Source organism: Lutjanus erythropterus, unplaced genomic scaffold, assembly GCF_056507025.1.
Source record: "Lutjanus erythropterus isolate fLutEry1 unplaced genomic scaffold, fLutEry1.hap2 Scaffold_156, whole genome shotgun sequence".
NCBI lineage: Eukaryota > Metazoa > Chordata > Actinopteri > Lutjaniformes > Lutjanidae > Lutjanus > Lutjanus erythropterus.
In genome coordinates this window covers 158,964-178,796 of record NW_028146633.1, presented here as the reverse complement: position 1 = coordinate 178,796, position 19,833 = coordinate 158,964, and the positions used below count along the sequence as shown (strand labels likewise).

Genomic DNA, 19,833 nt, shown 5'->3' with positions numbered 1-19,833 from the left:
AATCTCCCAAACAATGTAAATGAATGGTGACCAGTTTTCAAACATTAAAAACAACTGGGGAGAGAAAAAACATAAAATTCCTCCATACTGGTGTAATCCAAGTCCCCTTGCACACCGTCACAACAAACACACCTAGTTAAGACAGTGTGCATGTGATCGAGGCTCAAACCTAAGGATCTAGAGTGAAGATTCAGGCTGAAACATGGTGTAAATAACATTCTTTTAGTCAACCTGGTGTGCTGGGTCTTTAGGAGACTTGGATTACACCAGACGAGTAATATGTAGTCTTTTTTTTTTCTCTTGTTTTTCCATGTTTGAAAACTAGCCATGATTCACTTCCATTGTTTGGAGGATTCTATAATGCTGTTTTCCTTTGAAAGTCAGCAGTGTTTTGTGGACTAAAAAACTAAACCTGATCTTCAGTTGGCATGAGGGCGAGTAGATAACAACTAAATTTTCATATAAAAAAAAAACAAAAAAAAAAAACAATAATTTTGCACACAAATGTTACACAAACAATATAGAAAAAACACAACCCTTTTTAGCGGGGTAACCGCCCAGTCATTTTGCTAGCTGGCGAGGTATGCTGGCCGTCTCATTAGCAGGACGACACATCTTAGGAGCAAATTTTAAACTACGCGCTATCCTGATGAATTGGCCACAGATTTTAAGTTTTAACTTCTACATTCTCACATAAAAGAATCTTAAAATTACATTCCGTAATGTGAGATGTACGAGGCACTAGACAATTAAAAAAAATTATAAAAAATTCTCCTTGAGCCTATAAAGAAAATAGCCTATGATTTATACCTGGGTCATGTCCTTGTTGCGCACGAGGAAAACCAGCATATTCACTTTATGTGGTTTCAGAGAGGATTGGAGAGGGGTAACAATATTTCCAGCTGCACTGAAAACTCTCTCCGATGGTGCACTTGTTGCGCAAATGCACATGTACTTGCAGGCGACTTTAGAGAGGAGAGGATATCTACCCTGGTTGTCACTCCACCATGCGAGTGGGTCTGCATTGGAGTCGATGGGGTCCTCCTGGAGGTAGCATGTGAGTTCAGTGTCGGCTCAAACTCTCTTGGGTATGGTTGCAGAGGTGGTTGTCCATGGCTTCAGCAGGTCTCTAAGGGTTTTTTTTTTAGCCACTGGTGGCACCGCTGTTTGCGCCGAGGACTCCTGTTGTGCAGCAGCTGACGCACTGACACCGCTCCCTCCGTCCTCCACGTCTAGTATTTCCTCAATCAGCGCGTACTTTGTCTCCTCTGTGTCATCATCAAAATTGTTGCCCTAATATGTAGGGTCCAGCAAGCAGGCCTTTGCCAAAGTTTTTTGTAGGGCAGCTGGTCTGTACTTTTCCTCGAGAACACTGCACATCTTCCGCTTGATGTCCGCGGTCAGAGTGGTGTCCTCGTCCGATGGTTTTAAAACATCTTCAGTGAGGAGTTTCAGGATGGATTTAATGGATGAGACTGTGACATAGGTCTCGCCAGACAGCAGATGCGTAAATTCAGCCGCTGGCTTTAATGCCGTGTTCACCGACTCCAAAACCGCAATGTCCTGCCAGCTAGGCATGGGATGCTGATGCCACCGATCATCCAGAACTCTTTTTATAGCTGGAGTTTGCTCCAAGACTCGGTCCACCATTTTCTGTTTGGAGTTCCATCTTGTAGGACAGTCCTGCATGGACAGAGTGATGGCCGTTTAATTATGGAAGTGAAATTAGCCTGGCTACACCTACTTAGTAATTCTTTAAATGAATAGGCTGTATTTTAAATTATTTTTCATTTCAGTGTAATTTTTTTCTAAACGAAAAATATTTTTTTAACCATCTCAGAAAGCCAGCAACTGGTTGTATGGGCAGTTTTAGGCTGCATCGATGTTTCATTGAATGAATGAATTGTGGGCAACATTTTAAAAGATTATTCATATTCACAGTATTCAGATTTTTAGTAAACCTATTGGGCCTATGTAATGATTTAAAATAGGCCTACATATAAATAATCCCAGCAAGACTGGGCTGGAATGAGCGTGGTCTGTCCTTGCAGAACCCTCTCGCCAAAGGACCCCATTACCATGATTACAGAGCACTTGGACCTGAATAAACAGTTAACACTGATTTGTGTTCACATTTTTTTATTTTAGCAACGGAACACTGTTTGTATTCATTTATTTATTTATGCATCTATCCATCCAGCCATCAGGCACGGCTTTATGGGTGGGCCTAACAGGCCTGGGCCCACCCACTTATACAATGGCCCACCTTAAATGACTGGGAGAACATATATTTTCTTAACTTTTATTTTTAATTATTAAAATCAGGATTTTAATACACCCTTAAGACAAAAAAGTTTCCATTTGACAAAAAGACAACATTTATTCAGCTAGTATCACATGTGAGGTCTGGACCAATCACAGTGGGCCATAATTCGTCACACCAGATATGTTACCCTTGCACATGCACATCACACTATGGCGGTTGTTCGGCAGAAATGATGACCGGTGTACTGAGGAAAGCTTATCATTGTCTTATTTTATACATGCAAATGCCTTTTTCATCAAAACTAGAATGTCTATAAAATGTAGATAATACAGGAGGTAGAGCTGAATATTGCTGCCTGACTTGATGTCTTCAGATTACCTTCACAGCACAGATAAGTTTATGAATGAACAGTGCATTGCAGCGCGTTCTCTCTCCTGTTAAAAGTCATTGTAACTCACCCATCATTCTGATCGCTTTCTTTCTCTCTCTCCTTACAATGAATTGAAAGAGTAATCCAACCAGATCAAATGAAAATGCATTAAAAGGAATAAAATGACAGTTCTTATTGAACTGATATACTGATCTACTTGATCTATAGTGAAAACATAGATAAGGAGATATCCGGTGCCATTTGAAATAAATATAAACTGCAGACCGGTGTATGGGTGTGTGAGAGAGGAGCGAGGGGGGAGACCCGCCGTCACGGAGGAGAGGAGAAATGCATTGTAATGAATGTAATGAAACGATAGCAATGCAAACTAGCTCCTTTGTGCATCACTGTCAACTACTGGGCTGAAGTGTGGAGCAGAAGTTTGTCATGCACGAGTAGATGAAAAATTTACTCGCACTGTCTAAAATTTTAGTCGCAAAATGCGACCATTTAGTCGCAGTCTGGAGCCCTGCGTGATGCACGCCAGCTGCTTCTCATCCAGGGGCCACTCATCAAATGCCCTGCGGCGAGCCTCTGCGATGTTGTCGGATGTGTGATTCTGGGGCATAAACATTGTTTTGAGGTAGCATGATTTTAGAGTCCAGTCTGTGGTCAGGTAATGTACAGTTAAACTCATGTAAGGAGTCATATATATGCTTGACCACATGTCAGTGGTGGCAGTGAAATAGTCCACTTGTCAAATTTTTGAAGCAGTGGCTTGAATGCCGGTTTCTCCACCATAGTAAACGGCACCATCTCCTCGACCAGGTACCGTGTAACAGCATCTCTTAGGCGTTTATGCCTGTCACTTTCAATGCTGTACTTGGCAACTCAAGGAGACTCCAAGCTGTTGGCTGGCACTGACATGAGCTGCTATGCGACTTGGTGTGGGAGGAGGCAGCCTCGCCTCCATAGTTGGATGGTAACTTGCTAGGTGAGACCTTAAAATAAAGTGTTTCCTCGTTTTACTTGGATCTTTTTGCCACAGATTTTAGAAACGGCCTCATCTAAATTAGCTGGTTCCCCCTTTTCATTTGGCTGAAAGCTGAAATGCTCCCAAAGGGGTGAAGTAACATTTGGTTTCGGTACAAGCGCAACTGCCATTGTCTCCTGTTCAACGTAAGGTGTGGTGAGGTCAGCTCATGTGCGGTGGTGACGGTGGCTCACCATGCAGTGCGGTGGGTCCCGATTTGATTACCCACCGATTTTCGATTATTAACGATTCTCGATTAGCGATTATTGATTTTCCATTTGACAACAGTAACCCAAAAATACACTACAAAGTTATTGCACCATTTAAAAAAACAGTCAGTTGCTGAATTACCTAATTCTTTTATTGAGTAACAACTCAAAGCACTTCCTGTGTAGTGTAGGTGTAACTTCAGAATTATTTGTTTTAACTTGGCAAAACATATTGTAGCTTTACTAGCTTATATACTGTAGAACACAGAAATGAACACAGCACATTGTGTTATGACTGATCAAGTTGTACTAAAGGAAGGCTTATAATTGTTCAGATCAGCAAAAAAGAAAAATGTGGTGGGATTAGGGTTAAATTATTTTAAAAATGCCCTTGTCTTTGATCTTTGTCTGTCTGTAATTATCACCATAGTTGTGTAATGTAATAATAATGATAATAGTAATGATAATGGAAATTATGTTAAAATCTTCAAACTTATACAGTGCTGTACTATGTATATACTATACATATATTAGATCATTATACACTGTACAGTATAATACACAACTACGCTCTATAGTCTGGTTCAGTGTCCCGCCTACAGCACAGCACATCTGATTGGTTAGAAGTCATGATCAATCAGTCATCACCAGTGAGTAGAGAGGAGCTGTGTTGAAGTTAAGACAGCTGATATTACCAAAGTTTCAATGAGCATCACAGTTTTATGATCCGTTTCTTTGGTGATAGCATAGTTACATCAGTGAAAAAAAGTTACGGTCTGGATTTCACTCAAGGCGATGTGACGGCATTTAAATCGGTCGCTCTTCACAGAGATGCGCTGCACACAGCAGCATCTGTCCTGTCTTTTCACTGCAGCTCTGCATTGAGATTTCGGGTATTATATCTTATACAAAAGTAACAGTGACAGTAAAACTATGATGCTCACATGTGGTCTGCGGATCACATGCGTGCTGAACCGTAGATGGCGATCTGTTGCACCCCTAGTTGGTTGCTCGTTGCTGGTTGTTTCTCGTCCATTTTACACACCTGCTTGTATGGCTCACTCGCTCTGGCCGCTGCACGCACTTGCCAATTGAAAGTGGGCGCGCTCGCGTGACGTTCAACTTCTGTTGACCGCGGGATAACATTTTTTCAAAATAAAACAATGCAAAAAATAATAGATTTTTGAAAATTAATAACATAATTGCGATTAATTAATAATCAATTTTTTTCACCGCCTCTGCTTCTTAGTATCGCTTTAATTAATTTTTCTGGTTACCGTGACAGCCCTGCCTGTAAAATCTGTCTGTTCTCTTATTTACTCATGTAAAGAAAATCCAGTGTTCGGATTGACTGTTAAAAATCACTTATGATGTGATTGGCTGTTGTAAAAAGAAAAAAAAAGAAAAAAATGTTCTTTTATTTGTTCTTGTGCTGTTATTGGCTGTCATCATTGGCTGATGTAAAACCCACCTGTCTCGTGGTTGGCAGCTGTAAAGGGTCTGACTGTTGTAACAAGGGTTAGGGTTAGCAAAAGGGTTAACAAAAAAACAAAAACAACCCTTGTGCTCATAGAAAATTCCCTGTGTTTTGCTATGCTGTTGTAAAATCCCCCTCTTCTTTTATCTGAGGGGTGTACTACGAAGCGAGATTAATGGGTTAACAAGCTATGTTGAGTCTAAAGCCAGGATTTTCAGTGTCACGAAGGTGGCTCTCTTTTAACCTGGCTAGATAACCATGGTAACTTATGCTAAACTCATAACCTGGTCGGGAGCAGCTTATGTTCAGAGTTTCAGATTAAGTCGTCTGTAAAACGCGCTGTTCTTTAACTAATTATTGTCCTAACAAGGTTGTTTATGAGCAATATAGCTTTTAAACTGAGGAAAGACGTTAAAAATGAAAAGTTGCTGAGCTGTATGTTCGTAATATCACAGAACAAATCCATATAATGTAAAAATGTAACAGCGGCACAAACTGTATACATCGTGCTGTCATGGTAACCTCCGTTTGGTGATGCAGAGTCATTTTTCCCATTTGCTCCAGATCATATTAACACTTTAAATTGACATGGTATACAATCCACACAATAAAATAATGATGAAGCAACTACAGACACTTTGAATACTTTTTACTGTTATCTGTTTTGTCTCAATGATATTGCAGCTCAGATCACTGATTAGAAAATTCATCATCATTTATCTTAAATCAGTTACACTCATTTTACGTTGGGTTGGTCAAAAACAGTGATGTCCACGTCTCTGTCATCAAAGGACAGTGTCAGACAGACTTCCTCATGTTTAAATCTGCTGTATGGAGTTTTATTGTTTAATGTGCGGTTTTCATGTTAGAATAAACAGCAGCATTAAGACGAGCTTGCTTCGTAGTATACCCCTCTGATCTTGTAAAATCCCTGTGCTACGATTGGCAGTTGTTAAAAAAACAACACGTGTTCTAATTGGCAGTTGTTAAAACAACAAACCAAAAAACAAACAAAACCTGTGCTGTCGACTATTGGTCAGCTCTAGGGCTGGGACGATCACCGATTAAATCATATATTGGCGATTGGAAGGTTGCCAGGCGATTTGCTGTTTATCAAGGTGATTTTGAAAAAAAAAAAAATGGCGCTCTACTGTGCATTAAGAGATGTTTCTGGAGGAAATACATGACTGTTAGAGAAGCCCTGTTTACAAACAGACCTACAATCCACATTCTCTCTCCTCTCCTCTCCTCTCCTCTCCTCTCCTCTCCTCTCCTCTCCTCTCCTCGCATCTCTTTGATTCGAACTGACACAGCCCGTTTGCTCATGCTTCGGGGTCGTTCAACAGAGTAGGCTTATTGCAAATAAATATTGTTTTAATGTGTAACTACTGAAATGTTCACACAAGGGCTTTCATAAATTCCTACAGTGTTGCGGCACTGCCGCCTTTGCAGGTTAAAAGTTAATGACAGCGACTTGAAGTGAGGAGGAGCAACACGTCTCCTGCTCAGCGCAGCGGTGTCGCTCACTTTTGCATGTGATGCAAAACATTAAAAATAACGTCATTATAACAAAAAGAATAAACTTGCAGTGCTTGAAGTGCTAGCTTGGGGGATCAGGAGTTTTGTGGCTTCAGCAGCTGATGAAGACGAAGGTGCGCAAATAAATTGGTTGTCTGAACATTTTTCACGGACACACATTTGTTGCATATTTTGCAGATAGGCTTTGTTGTGTCCGTTGGCTCACCTCTGGCATAAACCCAAAATACTCCCAAATTGGAGATGTGGTGTTTTTCTTTGCCACCAAAGTGGCCAAAGGGTCAGTGTTGGCACTGTTGCTGACTGGTAGCGATCAACATAAGACACGTGCCAAGGACACGTGCCGCCCCTGCCCCCTTGCCAATTTAATCGTGTATTGGCAATCTAGAGCAATGACAATCTACAATTTGAAATTTAGAGGCAATCGCACAGCCCTAGTCAGCTCTGTTCAAAATTATGTCAGATTGGTTTACAAATACGCAAGAAACTTTTATGGATTGGTCTCCAGTCTCTAGCATGTTATCCCCGCCCTTTTATCAAAAATTTAGACACAAATAACTTCCCTTGATCATAACACAATCATTTACAACACACTGTTGATGTGGATGTGAGAAAACACCTAGATAACCTGTCTGTCGTTTATGTTGGATCTCCCCTAACGTTTAACCCTGATCTTCCTGTACAGATCAGGAGTTTTGGTCTGAGGGAGTGGCCTATTTGATTTTGCAGGTCTGATGATCTTTGGCTTTGAAGTTTGAGCAAATTAGAACAGATTTTAATATCCCTCACAGAGATTCTTTTAAGTATCTCCAAAATTGTGATTTTACAGAATCTCTTTTAAGGAAGAATGGGATTTGCTTGAAACTGTCAGTTAAGAGATATATTGATCTCAGCCAGGTCTCCCAAGGATGCAAGGGGATCTTTCTGAAATGCACCTCAATTCCTACACGTCAGCAAAATTTTTACATTTTTTTTCCACACAGGATTTATTGTACACCTGTCTGCCTCCAGAAAATGTTCCCCAACAGCTGAAATCTCTGTTTTAAATGTAAAACACACAAAGGTACATTTGCTTCATGTGTCCCGGTCATGCCAGTGCATGCACATATTTTGGAAAGAGCTTCACTCTGTAAATCAGGAGGTTACTGGCAGACAGTTGTTATTGACTCCTTTGTTCTCCTTGCTGCACCATATTTCAGACAATTTCTTTAATAATGATGTCAAATCTGTGTTAACGGCTCTTTTATATTTGGCTAAAAAGCGCAACTTGTTGGGATGGTCTGTCCCACAGGTCCCCACAGTTGACATGTGGTTATCACAGATATCAGCTGTGCTTCCTCTGGAGAAACTGACTTATGATCTCAATAACAAGTCATCCAAGGAGCAACGCCTGTAGCTCAGCTGGTAGAGCGCACGCCCCATGTACTGTTGTTATCAGTCCTCCACAGTGGCCGCTGGTTCAACTCCCACCTGTGGCCTATTTGCTGCGTGTCATCCTGTCTCTTGACCCCCCTTTCCTGTCATATCTTCTGCTGCCACTGTCAAATAAAGGCAAAAAAGCCAGAAAAAATTATCCTGGAGGAAAAAAAACAAAACAAATCGGGCAGGTTCTGTCACCTTTGGGAACCCTTACACCTTTTCCTCCAGAAACTCTGACTTGCTTACTGATGACATCTGTTGATGTCATTATCACATTGTTGGACAATGTCTTTTTTTATTTGCTTAATTTTTTTAGTCGTAATATTGTGCAGCATTTGTTAATTTTGCATGTTTTTTTTTTGAATGGATAATATATTATGTTTGTGTTGTTTATGTTGGTTGATCTTGGTTGTTTATACATGTTATAAAATCTCATAAAAAGAAAAGAAAAAATAGGGTGGAAATTAGACATATTTTAAAAATATGACACTATTATCATTATTCCAATATGCTTTATTTGTCTGTTTTGCAGGATTATGATTGAATAAAATATTATTAATAAGACAAGTTTTTATCTGTAATTTTTGGTAAGTTAATTGTTATATAATTGAATAATAAAAAAAAATGTCAGATTAATCAGTAAATTAATCAATAGATTAATAATTTAAAGGAGAAGTGTGTGATTTCCAGTGGCATCTAGCGTTCAAACCTTAGATTGCAACTAAGAGGATTTACCCGACACTGCCCCTCTCTCACCAAGAGTATGGTGGCCGTCAGCGGACAAAATGGCGAGCGAAAGCTATCTCACAACAAACTACAATTATGTGTGTAGGATGAATTACCTGTCCAGCAGAAAACAGGCAACCTCGGCATCACTGTGAAAACGTTTGTCCTCCATCAGCGATTTCCATCGTGTGAACGCTATGCCGATGTTGATTCGTGTTTTTGCCGTTTCCTGTCATGTTTGCGTTTACTTTCTTCGCGTCTCCGCTTCTTGGATGACGGGGATTCACTGTCCACTGCTTTTTGTTCTGGTACAGTGTATGTATGATCCTCCATTTGTCAAAACTGTGCCAGTCAAGGTTCACAACACTAAATGGTCTGCCAGCAATCACCCGCGTCTATCCTCCCCGTCTACTTCCGTCTTTACGCTGCGGCGTCTACGTAAGGTCACCATGGGCTTCCCAAGACTCACTGTTAGTGCAGTTTGTCCGCTCTGCGCTGCCGTAGACGGCGCAGGATGATGACCTCCGTAAGTCGACCCGAAAGTATGTAACTATAAATGGCTATTTCTAAAGTAACGGGAACATATAGATTATGAGTTTACGTTGATTGCTAATAATAAATAACATACTTATATGTAATATATCTCATTGATGTACATAAATTCCTGTAATTATTACACACTGGTCCTTTACATAATAATCATTAGGTGCAGCCCCTTATGGGAATGCATTTACTGCTACACTGCACTTTTATATTAAGATAAAAACATGACATAGTAGAGCTTCACTACTTACAGTGTTGACCATATGCTTGGAATAATAATGTCTTCTTTACAGTTTTTGTAAATGTTCTGTGCATCAGCCAAGTCACATTATCTGTCAGTCAGTGGCCATAAGTAATAGACTCCAGGGACACATAATTACAGATTCACTCTTTACAGTAAACTGTCTGTTATCCCTAAAAATAACACAAATTGTTTTGGCATGTAGTTTTGACATTTTTGAAGACCGCTCCCACTCCTTTTGGAGCTCAATATTTATTGTCTTTATTGTCTTTTGGCCTCAATGTGTATTGATTTCTATATTCTGATATATATAGAATTTCAATTTCAAGGTCGCACATGCTTACTCAGACCAACAAACAGCATGTTCATGTCTTTACTTTCAGAAGTTGGGGGTGCAGTTATTGTTGCAACAGATATTATGTTTATTGCTCTCTTCATGTTTGCGTTAAATACACTTGAGGTGCACCTGTAATTGCAGGTCCTCACCACAACATCTCACTGAAAGCCATGTATTTCTCCTCTGAATATTATTCACAAACATTCTAAAAAATGAAAAAAAAGGGACAGAAACTTTTATCTTGGTGAGGAGTTGTGGTTGACCCTGTTGCCAGGTATGATTTATTCTTTTAAAAGGTGTGGTTGGTTGATCAAAAAAATAGGACAGATAGAACTTAGCCCTTATTAGGGATGAACAATTAATCAAAATTTTGTCACAATTGCAATAAGTTCTGCTGCAATCGCAGGATGTGCAACATTTTTGAAAGGCAAAGTGAAGGTCAAAACAGAACAAACAAAAGATAAAGTAACACACAAATTACTACATACTTTGCTGTATCAATTAAAAGATTTCATGAGATGATCACAAAGTAACGATGGGTTTGTCCTTTGCCACAACTCGTTGCATTCATGCCAAATTTGCCAGTGAGGCTAAACTTTGAATGTTTCTTTTTTTTTTTCAACCCAGAGAAATTATACATTTGCTTGTCCTATATTATGTTTTTGCCACGCAATATTCTGTGTCACCATGTTTTTGACTTTAACACTTTGTGTGCATATTTATGTTCCAGGAGTTTGCTGCTGCGTGTAAAATGCAGAGTGGCAAGTGCGTTATCACCGTTAAGGTAAGCTGCTTCCATGTGATGTAGCTTAAGTATGACTATAAAAATATTGGTTCTTTCTTTGTCAGAACAGGCTATTGGCAACCTATACTCAGGCCTGGAATGAGGTCATTTTTAGGAGAAGTCACTTTGGCCTATGATGAATTCAAATTTATTGGGGCTTTCTGGCCAAATTGTAGGGCAAAACAAACAGTAGGTGATAATTACACTGTTTGAAGATGAAACAGTTTTAGCTGATAATTAGCTAGATGAGCTACTGTAAATAACCAACACAAACACACATTATTAGACTGTAAACAGTTAATCAAACCACTAAATAAATGCAGTCAATCAGACAATTTAAAAGCTAATTTTATATTTCACTATTATAAAAATATCGGGTATTTATTGTGTTGTGTACTTTCAGTAGTGAGTGACAGGTAAAGACACACAAAGGGCAACCATTTATTGCATACTGCAGTTAGAAACTGACAGTAATTAGCTGATAATTAACCTGATCAGCCACAAAGTAATTGATACACAAATTATTAAACCATTAACCAACCAACATGATTAGACCAAGTGTAAGATTAGAATTGTGTCGATTGCAATGTCCATGGCCAATTCCACTCTATTTAAAGTCTGACCTTTGCAACATCTCACTGAAAGCCATGTATCTCTCCTCTGAATATCTGGAGCGGTACTCACAAACATTCTAAAAAATGAAAAAAAAGGAGGAGGGACAGAAACTTTTGTCTTGGTGAGGAGGTGTGGTTGACGCTGTTGCTGGGTATGACTTATTCTTTTAAAAGGTGTGATTGGTTGATCCAAAAAATAGGACAGAATCAAAATTTTGTCACATTTGCAATATGTTCTGCTGCAATTTTCAAATCACAGGATGCGCAACATTTTTGAAAGGCAAAGGGAAGGTCAAAATACCATTTTAAATTAAATATTGTGGCGCTGCAGAGGTGTACTGGCCAACACATCATTCTCTAGTTTAGTGCAGATCCCTGAAATTAACAGATCATAATCATTTTAATGTGTTTTTCAACTGAGAATAAAGATGTAAAAAATATCCTTTCCTCCAATATTGCAAATCCTATTGCAATAGCAAAATCTGTCAAGATAATTACAACTAGATATTTCTTAAAATTAAAAAAAGCCCCTATTAAGACATGGTGTAATGAAAACGGGTAGAAGTCGACGCTGAAGCGTCGATTCTGATGCCTCCGCCTGCAACAGTTTCATACAACTGTGACTTTTTGTGTTCCCTACACCTGATTGAAACCATTGATTCATTATAAATCCTATTTGCAAGTGTCCCAGGAGTTTGAGAATTATGGCTCTATTGATTCAGTATACAGTTAATGAACAAAGATTGCAAGGAAAGAGCTATTACCTTTATTACCTAATAGTATCCAACATAGTTATTCAAAAATATATCAAAGTCAAATATAAAAAAGCTTTAAAATTGACCAAGTCATTGGCATAAGTGTGTTTTCAGAGACAGGTCTGTCAGGCGGCCATTTTGCGGCTCTGGAAAGCGTTGGCATCCAAAATTTAATCAGTTCATGTACCTATTATAGAGTTTTAGCACACAAGATTTGGTTCAAATCCGTCCACCCATTCAAAAGTTATCGTGCAAACAAAAATCTTTGATGGACGCACGGACGCACGGACTCACGTACGGCCGGACAACCGGAGAACAGTATGCCTCCGGCCCGGCACCTTCGGCGGGCGGAGGCATAATTATGAACACTATTTAAACCTCAATAACACCCGTGGACATTTTTGTCCTTTTGGATTTTATTTTTTCAATCATTTTGGCTGTGTTAATGCATATTGCATATGCTTTGGTCAGGTTGTGTATTTTTGTGTTAATTTAGACACTTTAACTTCATATCCTATAATATGTCTAAAATAAACTGTGTGATGAAAATGCTCCCCAGTTTACACCCAGAAGATATTTTTGTCCCGTTGACTACTGGCAAAACTGCGATTTTTGATCCCATTGCCATTGGAGCATAAAAGCATGTTTTGTTTTTTTTCGGCTCTCATCCTGCAGTCTTCAAAGTTGTTTTTGTATGTCTGCTGTAAACTATACTTGATGTGGATGTAGACTTTATTAAATTAAATGTGAGCTTTGAGCTTTATTTGTAGTAAAGTTCAAAGTCCCTCAAAAATCCACAGTCACACATTCACTCATTCATCTCATTCATGTAAACAGACAGCTTAATGAAGGACACAGGTGCAGGAAAAACAGAACAAAAGTCAGAAGAGGGCAAGAAGGGAAAGTCAGAGAGTCCATGAGTTTACACACACACAAAGTCTCTCTCTCTCTCTCTCTCTCTCTCTCTCTCTCTCTGTGTAGCTGTTATCAGCAGTGATATCAGTTTGTCTGCTGCGCACATAACGTGACCATTGTGCAGAACTCGTGTGTGACAATGACGGGCACAGAATCGGATATGTGACGCTGACCGGCTGGTCACCGGTCAGGGCAGGTCATGCTGAAAACCGGCTGGTTCCGGTCCATCAGTGCATCCCTAGTATGTGCTGTACTTATTCAGGAATGCACAAGGGTTAAGATAATATCTTTTGAATAAATTGTAAGCCATACTGTAAAAGTAGCCTACAAAATATAGCAGTAGCTATTAGGGATGGGCATCAAGACCCGGTTTTACTTTAGAACCAGTTCCAAAATTACAATTACTCCAGAATCATTAAGAATTGAGATTTCCAATACCACTTTTGATTCCCTTGTGCAAATTTAATGCGTCTGAACTCACAGACTCAAACTTTTCCCGACTTGGTTTTCTCTGCACTTGCGTCCTTGATACACATGTATGCATTACACGGAGTGCACATGTGATTGATGTTATCGAGTGGCTTTGAACTTACCTACATCAGCATTAAGCTCACATTGTATTTCTGTGGTTCACATCCACATGAAGCAGAGTGAATGCAAAAAAACATGCAATGAGGACCACTATAGTTTTACCCCTACAAAGATGCACACATGTACACACACACGCACACACACACACACCACATAGCGGGTGAGGGAGGTACCCATCACCTGTTCAGGCCCAGATTCTTTAACTTGCTGATGAGCCTGAAGGGCCCTATGGTGTTACACCCTGAACTGTAGTCCACAAACATCTCTCGCACATATGTAATATGATAATCATTTTTTTTTTTTTTAATAACAGGACAAGCTGTGGCATGTAGCAATAACAAAACATAGAAGAGGGGGCTATGCACCAGGGGCTATGCAGTAAAGACTTCAGTGTTGCATATGGGGCATGTGCACTACCAGGTAAGCAACTCGAGAGCCCCAAGATAAGGGATGGGCCTTGACACCCTGTTAACCCACTTAAGAACCAATTCCAAAAGTACAATTCCATCAATGGCTTTACACATATGTGTGTATTTTTGGCCCAAACCTACTGCTACATAGCCTTTTTCTACAATGTTGAACACAAATTGAAGCATTGCCATTACTTCTTAAGCGAATATGAAGAAATGGTAAAATAAAGCAGTGACCTAAAAGTATAAACAGCAGAGAACAGAGAACCTAAACGTTAATCCACAGTCATTCATTTAGAGGTTAGAAAGTACTGAGAGCCTAAGGTGATAGTTTACCCACAAATTAAATTTCTCTCGATATCTACTCATCCCTGTGCTGATGTGAGGATGGGTGAAGATCTCCAGTTCACAAAACACTCCTGGAGCTTCAGTGGAAAACAGCGTTGCGGTCAATTGTAATGAATGGTGACCAGTTTTAAAATGTAAAAAAAGAACACAAAAACCCCCACAAAATGTCTCCATACTCTTTGTGTGTCCGTAAGCTGCGACCTTAAAATTTGACCCAAAGAGACGCCATATTTTTAGACTAAATGTCAGCTGTAACCTCTGAGACCGGAGTTGCTTGCACACACCTGAAGTGGGTACACAAGCTGTTGCCCAAGCGGCGCAACATGAGATATACAAGGTCGTGCGATACTTTCACGCCTGTGTTTACATGCTACCTGGAAGCAACTCAGACAGAGCGAGATCTTCTCAGAAATAGTGACTTGTTATGCGTACAGTTGACTTTGCAAACTTTCAACCAAGAAGAAAATGTCTGAGGACTGATATAGAAGAGGAACATCATTTCTTTGCTGCAGCTACACCACTTGGGCGAGAGCTTGTGTACCTGCTTCAGGCGTGTGCACACAGATCCGGTCTGAGAGGCAACAGGTAATATTTAGGCTAAAAACATGGTGTAAATGGCATGAGTGGCTCTAACTGGTTACTCGTCCTTGAACACATAGTTATTCTCTCTTTGGAAGAACAACTTCTGATAACACAATCACATCCCGACTCTCCCAATAAGCACTTCAGGTCCATCCTGACCCAACCTCCTTCATCTCCTAACCCTGTAAAACAGATTTACATTCTTGACTCATTATCAGTTCCTTTTACACTTTGTGTGTGACTGTGTACTGATCCTTTGCAAAGTTCGATTAAAACACCACAAAGACAATCTTGGTCATGGGGTCTGTCTTAATTTTCATATTTTCCACCATGCCACCTTACAGGATTTCCGCCCTCTGACCAGCAGGGTAGTGCTGGATACCTTCTTTCATGTGGCCAAAATAAATTGGAGGAGGCAACAAAAGCCACAGGGACCAAATGGTCAAATATCCATTGAGTAAGTATAAATAATATGTCTTCATGCATGTAATATCTGTACCTAGAATTATTTGACAGATGCGCCTTTTCTGTTGCATGCATTAGTTTGCCCTCAGACATTTCTAAATCATCTTAACCCTTTCTTTTCGTCCAGCCAGTACAGACTTGCAGCCTATCATGCGGTGCTGGAGTGGGCTGTCAGAGGAGAACATCTTGTTTGTGGTAACCGAAGAGTGCTGCCAAGCTGCATCATCACTGCTATCAGAAGCAAGTACATGTCCCCCCCGGCACTTACAGCAGGTTCAAGGAGGCACATGTTCAGAACACATCTACCGATGAATGACTTTTCAATAATTGTACTCTTGACTGCACTGCTGAGCAGTCTACAAAGTGTTCCAGTCTTTAGAGACACTAGCAGATCCTGCATAAATCTTGCACACTGTAAGTATTTACAGTACAAAATCATCCACCCCATATATACAGGGGTGGACAGTAAGAAAGTACATTTACTTGAGTACTGTACTTTACTTAAATATTTGTTTTTCTGGAAACAAATATTGTACTCTTGTACGATTGTACCACATTTCTAGAAAGGTTGTCATTACTTTGAAGTCAGCTGTTGTTGTTTCTTCTTTTCTAAAATGCGACTGGCCACATGCTGTGTTCCTCACAGAAGGAAACCAAGTATAGTACCCACTCTTAACTGGGATTGATGCAAAAGCAGAAATGCGTCATCCAGGCACTCTGTAACAAGCCCAAGCAAGCACTCCCTCTTTCATTCCAACAAAACTCAGTAATGATGATGGCAGGAGAAAGACAAAATTAAATCTCAAGATGTTGTTATAATTAGAAAAGGAGAAATAATTTCAGGTAGGCTTTTAATCTTGGATTGTTTTCATTTGGGTGAAAAATACCACACAATTATACTGCCCCTGAAGCCAGAAAGAAATCTCAGTTATTTAACAGACTTGGAGCACTTCCTTGGCTTCAATCTAATTTTAATAGTTACATCAGAAAAAATGACAATAGCTTTCCTTTTTGTTTTTGATTGCATTTCTATGCTGAAGTTTTTTTAGGCTTTGTGTTTCATCATGGTCCTACAAGTAAGTCACAGCACCATTGTGGTGGTTTCAGAGAGTTTCAAGGTTCAAATAATAAGCAGTGTATTGATAAAAGAAATGTACTTTGTAATGTGTACTTTTGGATACTTAAGTTTTTTTTATCATTCATTTTTATTGGAACAATAACAAATAGGCTAAAAGCCAGTCCAGCAAATTGCCATTTTACATTTTAGGTTTATGTACCCCCAGCCCTCAACCTCTTTCCCTGTCCCTTCTTGCCCCCTACCCCAACTCCCCTCTAGCAACCAACAGGATAGATGATCAGAGCAGTCCTATTTAGACAGAAAGTCTTTCAAGTCTATTTTTCTATTTATCCACATTAAAATTGTGTTTGGTCCTGCATCATTAATCCTTGCTGATGATAGTTCAGGTAGGGAATGTCCAAAAAGCTCCAGAGCCAATTAATATTTGAGATATTGTGAGGAAGTTTCCAGCACTGGACTACAATCTTCTTGGCTGCAGTTAGGCCCGCCAGCCAGATTTTGCGTGCTTTATCCGTGAGGGAGAGACAGGAATGGTCATTTAGAAGATGTACAGCAGGATGTACAGCATTGGTAATACCACCCCAATTAGTCCTGCCAGGGTATTAACAACTTTTGCCCAGAAATCTAGAATCCCTGGACATTTTCATACAACATGAATAAAGGAGCCAACAGTTCTGTGGGAACAGAAAGAACAGTATGGGTCAGGGGCTAATCCTATTTGATGCCTAATTCTCGGTTTAAAGGGGAACTATTATGCTTTTCCTCTTTTCTGACCTATAAATGTTGTCACAATGTCGGATACTCGTGTTAAACGATTCCAAAGCGTCAAATAATGAGGTTCATGCATTTGGAAGTGAGCCCTGCAAGCTGTTTTGGATGGCTTTGCATGCTGTGTTTTACTGTCTTTTTTAACGGTGTAGTAACATTGATGTTAATGTGTGCCAGACTTACTTATATGGTAATACCCAGGCATATGCTCTAGGCCTGCCCGCTCCCCCGCTCTGCTTCGGAAGTTACATCACTGTGCGCTACTCTGCTGTCTACAAAGATTTCACAGTGTTAGCACGTTGAGCAATGGCTCCCAGAAAATGTTTGTTCGGGTGTGAGGGAAAATTACCTTGGTTTAGCTTTCCTAAGGAGGCAAGCACCAGGCAGAAGTGGATAGAGTTGCTTTTTCCCAGCCAGCAAAAGAAAAATACCTCCGCGTTTGTCTGTCTACGGTACGTCACAGGGGACTGTTTTGTCAACATGGGCCAGTACGAAGCTGGATTAGCCGGTAGCCGGGCTTGGCAGCGCTCGCCAGCCCTTTTGAGTGCGACCAATCTCAGCAGCCCAAAAATCAAATACAAAGGCCCGAAAATGAGTATAATAGGTCCCCTTTAAGGTATGCTCTACGACAAAATTTCAAATGTATATATACTGATGGTTTGGGTTTTAGGAGGCATCAGCAACGTCATTCCAAATTACAACCCATTTCAGTTTTTGTTCCACCTCAGCTATGTCTCTCCCCCAAGCCAAATGGAAATGAAATCAACTGTATCACCATGTAAGACTGTGAAAGCACTGTAATTGTGTGATCACTCTGCTGATGCTGATTGTAACAGACCAAAGTCTCCCTGTTATGATCACTTTCATTTCTGGCATCATAGTGTTATTGTTATCAGAGGTGTATAAAGTACTTGAAAAAAATAACTAAGTAAAAGTATAAGTACCATAACTGAAAATGACTTTGGTAAAAGTTAAAGTCACCTAAAAAAATATTACTTGAGTAAAAGTCTTAAAGTACCTCACATTAAATGTACTTAAGTATCAAAAGTATCTTGTGAAAAAATATACTCAAGTATCAAAAGTACAAGTACAAGTATTTTATAGTACACATGAAAGGAAACAAAACAACACAAAATTATTCTCTCCTTGTTTTTTATTTCACTTTTTCAGGTGAATGAAATGTGGTATAGAATACCATTCAACAAATAAACAACGTATTTAACATAAGAACCACTTTTTCCACTTTTTAACTATGTTGGGGGAATCCTCATGAGCTGAGGAACAGTAACACCACACAAACAAACTTTCTGGTTCAAGTGGAGAAGTTGAACTTATCAACAACTATATTTTATCTATTGTTTAAAGCTAAAACATGGACACTGAGCTTGGACATCAAATTGCTGTACAACAAATACAATTTAAAAAACAAACACAAAGCTATTTGATTGAACAGAATGCCATTTTACAGTTCCTATGAACAGACAAATTTTCAATAGCCTATTGCTTAACTTCAAGTTACAGATTTTGTATGATTTATTTGTGTATTTTTCAAAAAAGTGAAGCACTTGATATTAAAAATGTATCATGTGGGAGGAAAACTGCCTCGTTCGAGTTAAGATGCTAACCCTGTTTATTGACACTCCTGCAGAACACTCGTGTGTGTGTGTGTGTGTGTGTGTGTGTGTGTGTGTGGTAGGTTTATTTGTTGACACCACCACACGTGTGATACGGGCAAGTTGCTAACGTTAGCACATAGCGTTAGCAACTTGCTACTAGCTCGCAACCATGCTAGCACGTCGTTACGTTAGCAACTTGACCGTAATGTTGGCTAAAACTTTTAAATCCCTCCTGCCACATGAAATAACATTGCTTACTTAATGCACTTACTTCAATGTGTTTTTTGAGGTTGGACAGTGAGTTCCTGAAGGCCTTTATTTCGTGGCACTTTGGAAGGCATAAGATGCACTTCATTCGGTAGGAATTTCCCTCCATCCCAAGGTACCTGAACATACTTTCCAAGTAAGACCAGGGGTGACCGTCACCGTCGGCTTCTGTTGAACGCTGTGCGCCGTCTTCTGTGTCTCCCTCATCCACATGCTCTGCGGCTGCCACGTTTGTAGTGATCTCTCTGCCGCCCCCGCGCGCATTCCGCATTTATAGCGCGAGAGTACCGTAGCCTACATGGTTCTTCTCGTCCTCTCGGAATCTCATGCAGAGATTATTTTAATTTGTAACGAGTAACAAGGTGGCAAATGTCAAAGTAACGAAGTAAAAGTATCTTTTTAAACTTTTAAATGTAGTGAAGTAAAAGTAAAAGTCCTGATAAAAAAAACAACTCAAGTAAAGTACAAATTCTCACAAAAAAA

At 39.7% G+C, this 19,833-nt stretch overlaps 1 pseudogene; it reads right to left on the bottom strand.

Annotated features, from left to right (window-relative positions):
• Window positions 1-856: 856 nt before the first annotated feature.
• LOC146304299 (E3 SUMO-protein ligase ZBED1-like) lies at window positions 857-19,614 on the bottom strand (annotated as a pseudogene).
• Between the last annotated feature and the right edge of the window lie 219 nt (window positions 19,615-19,833).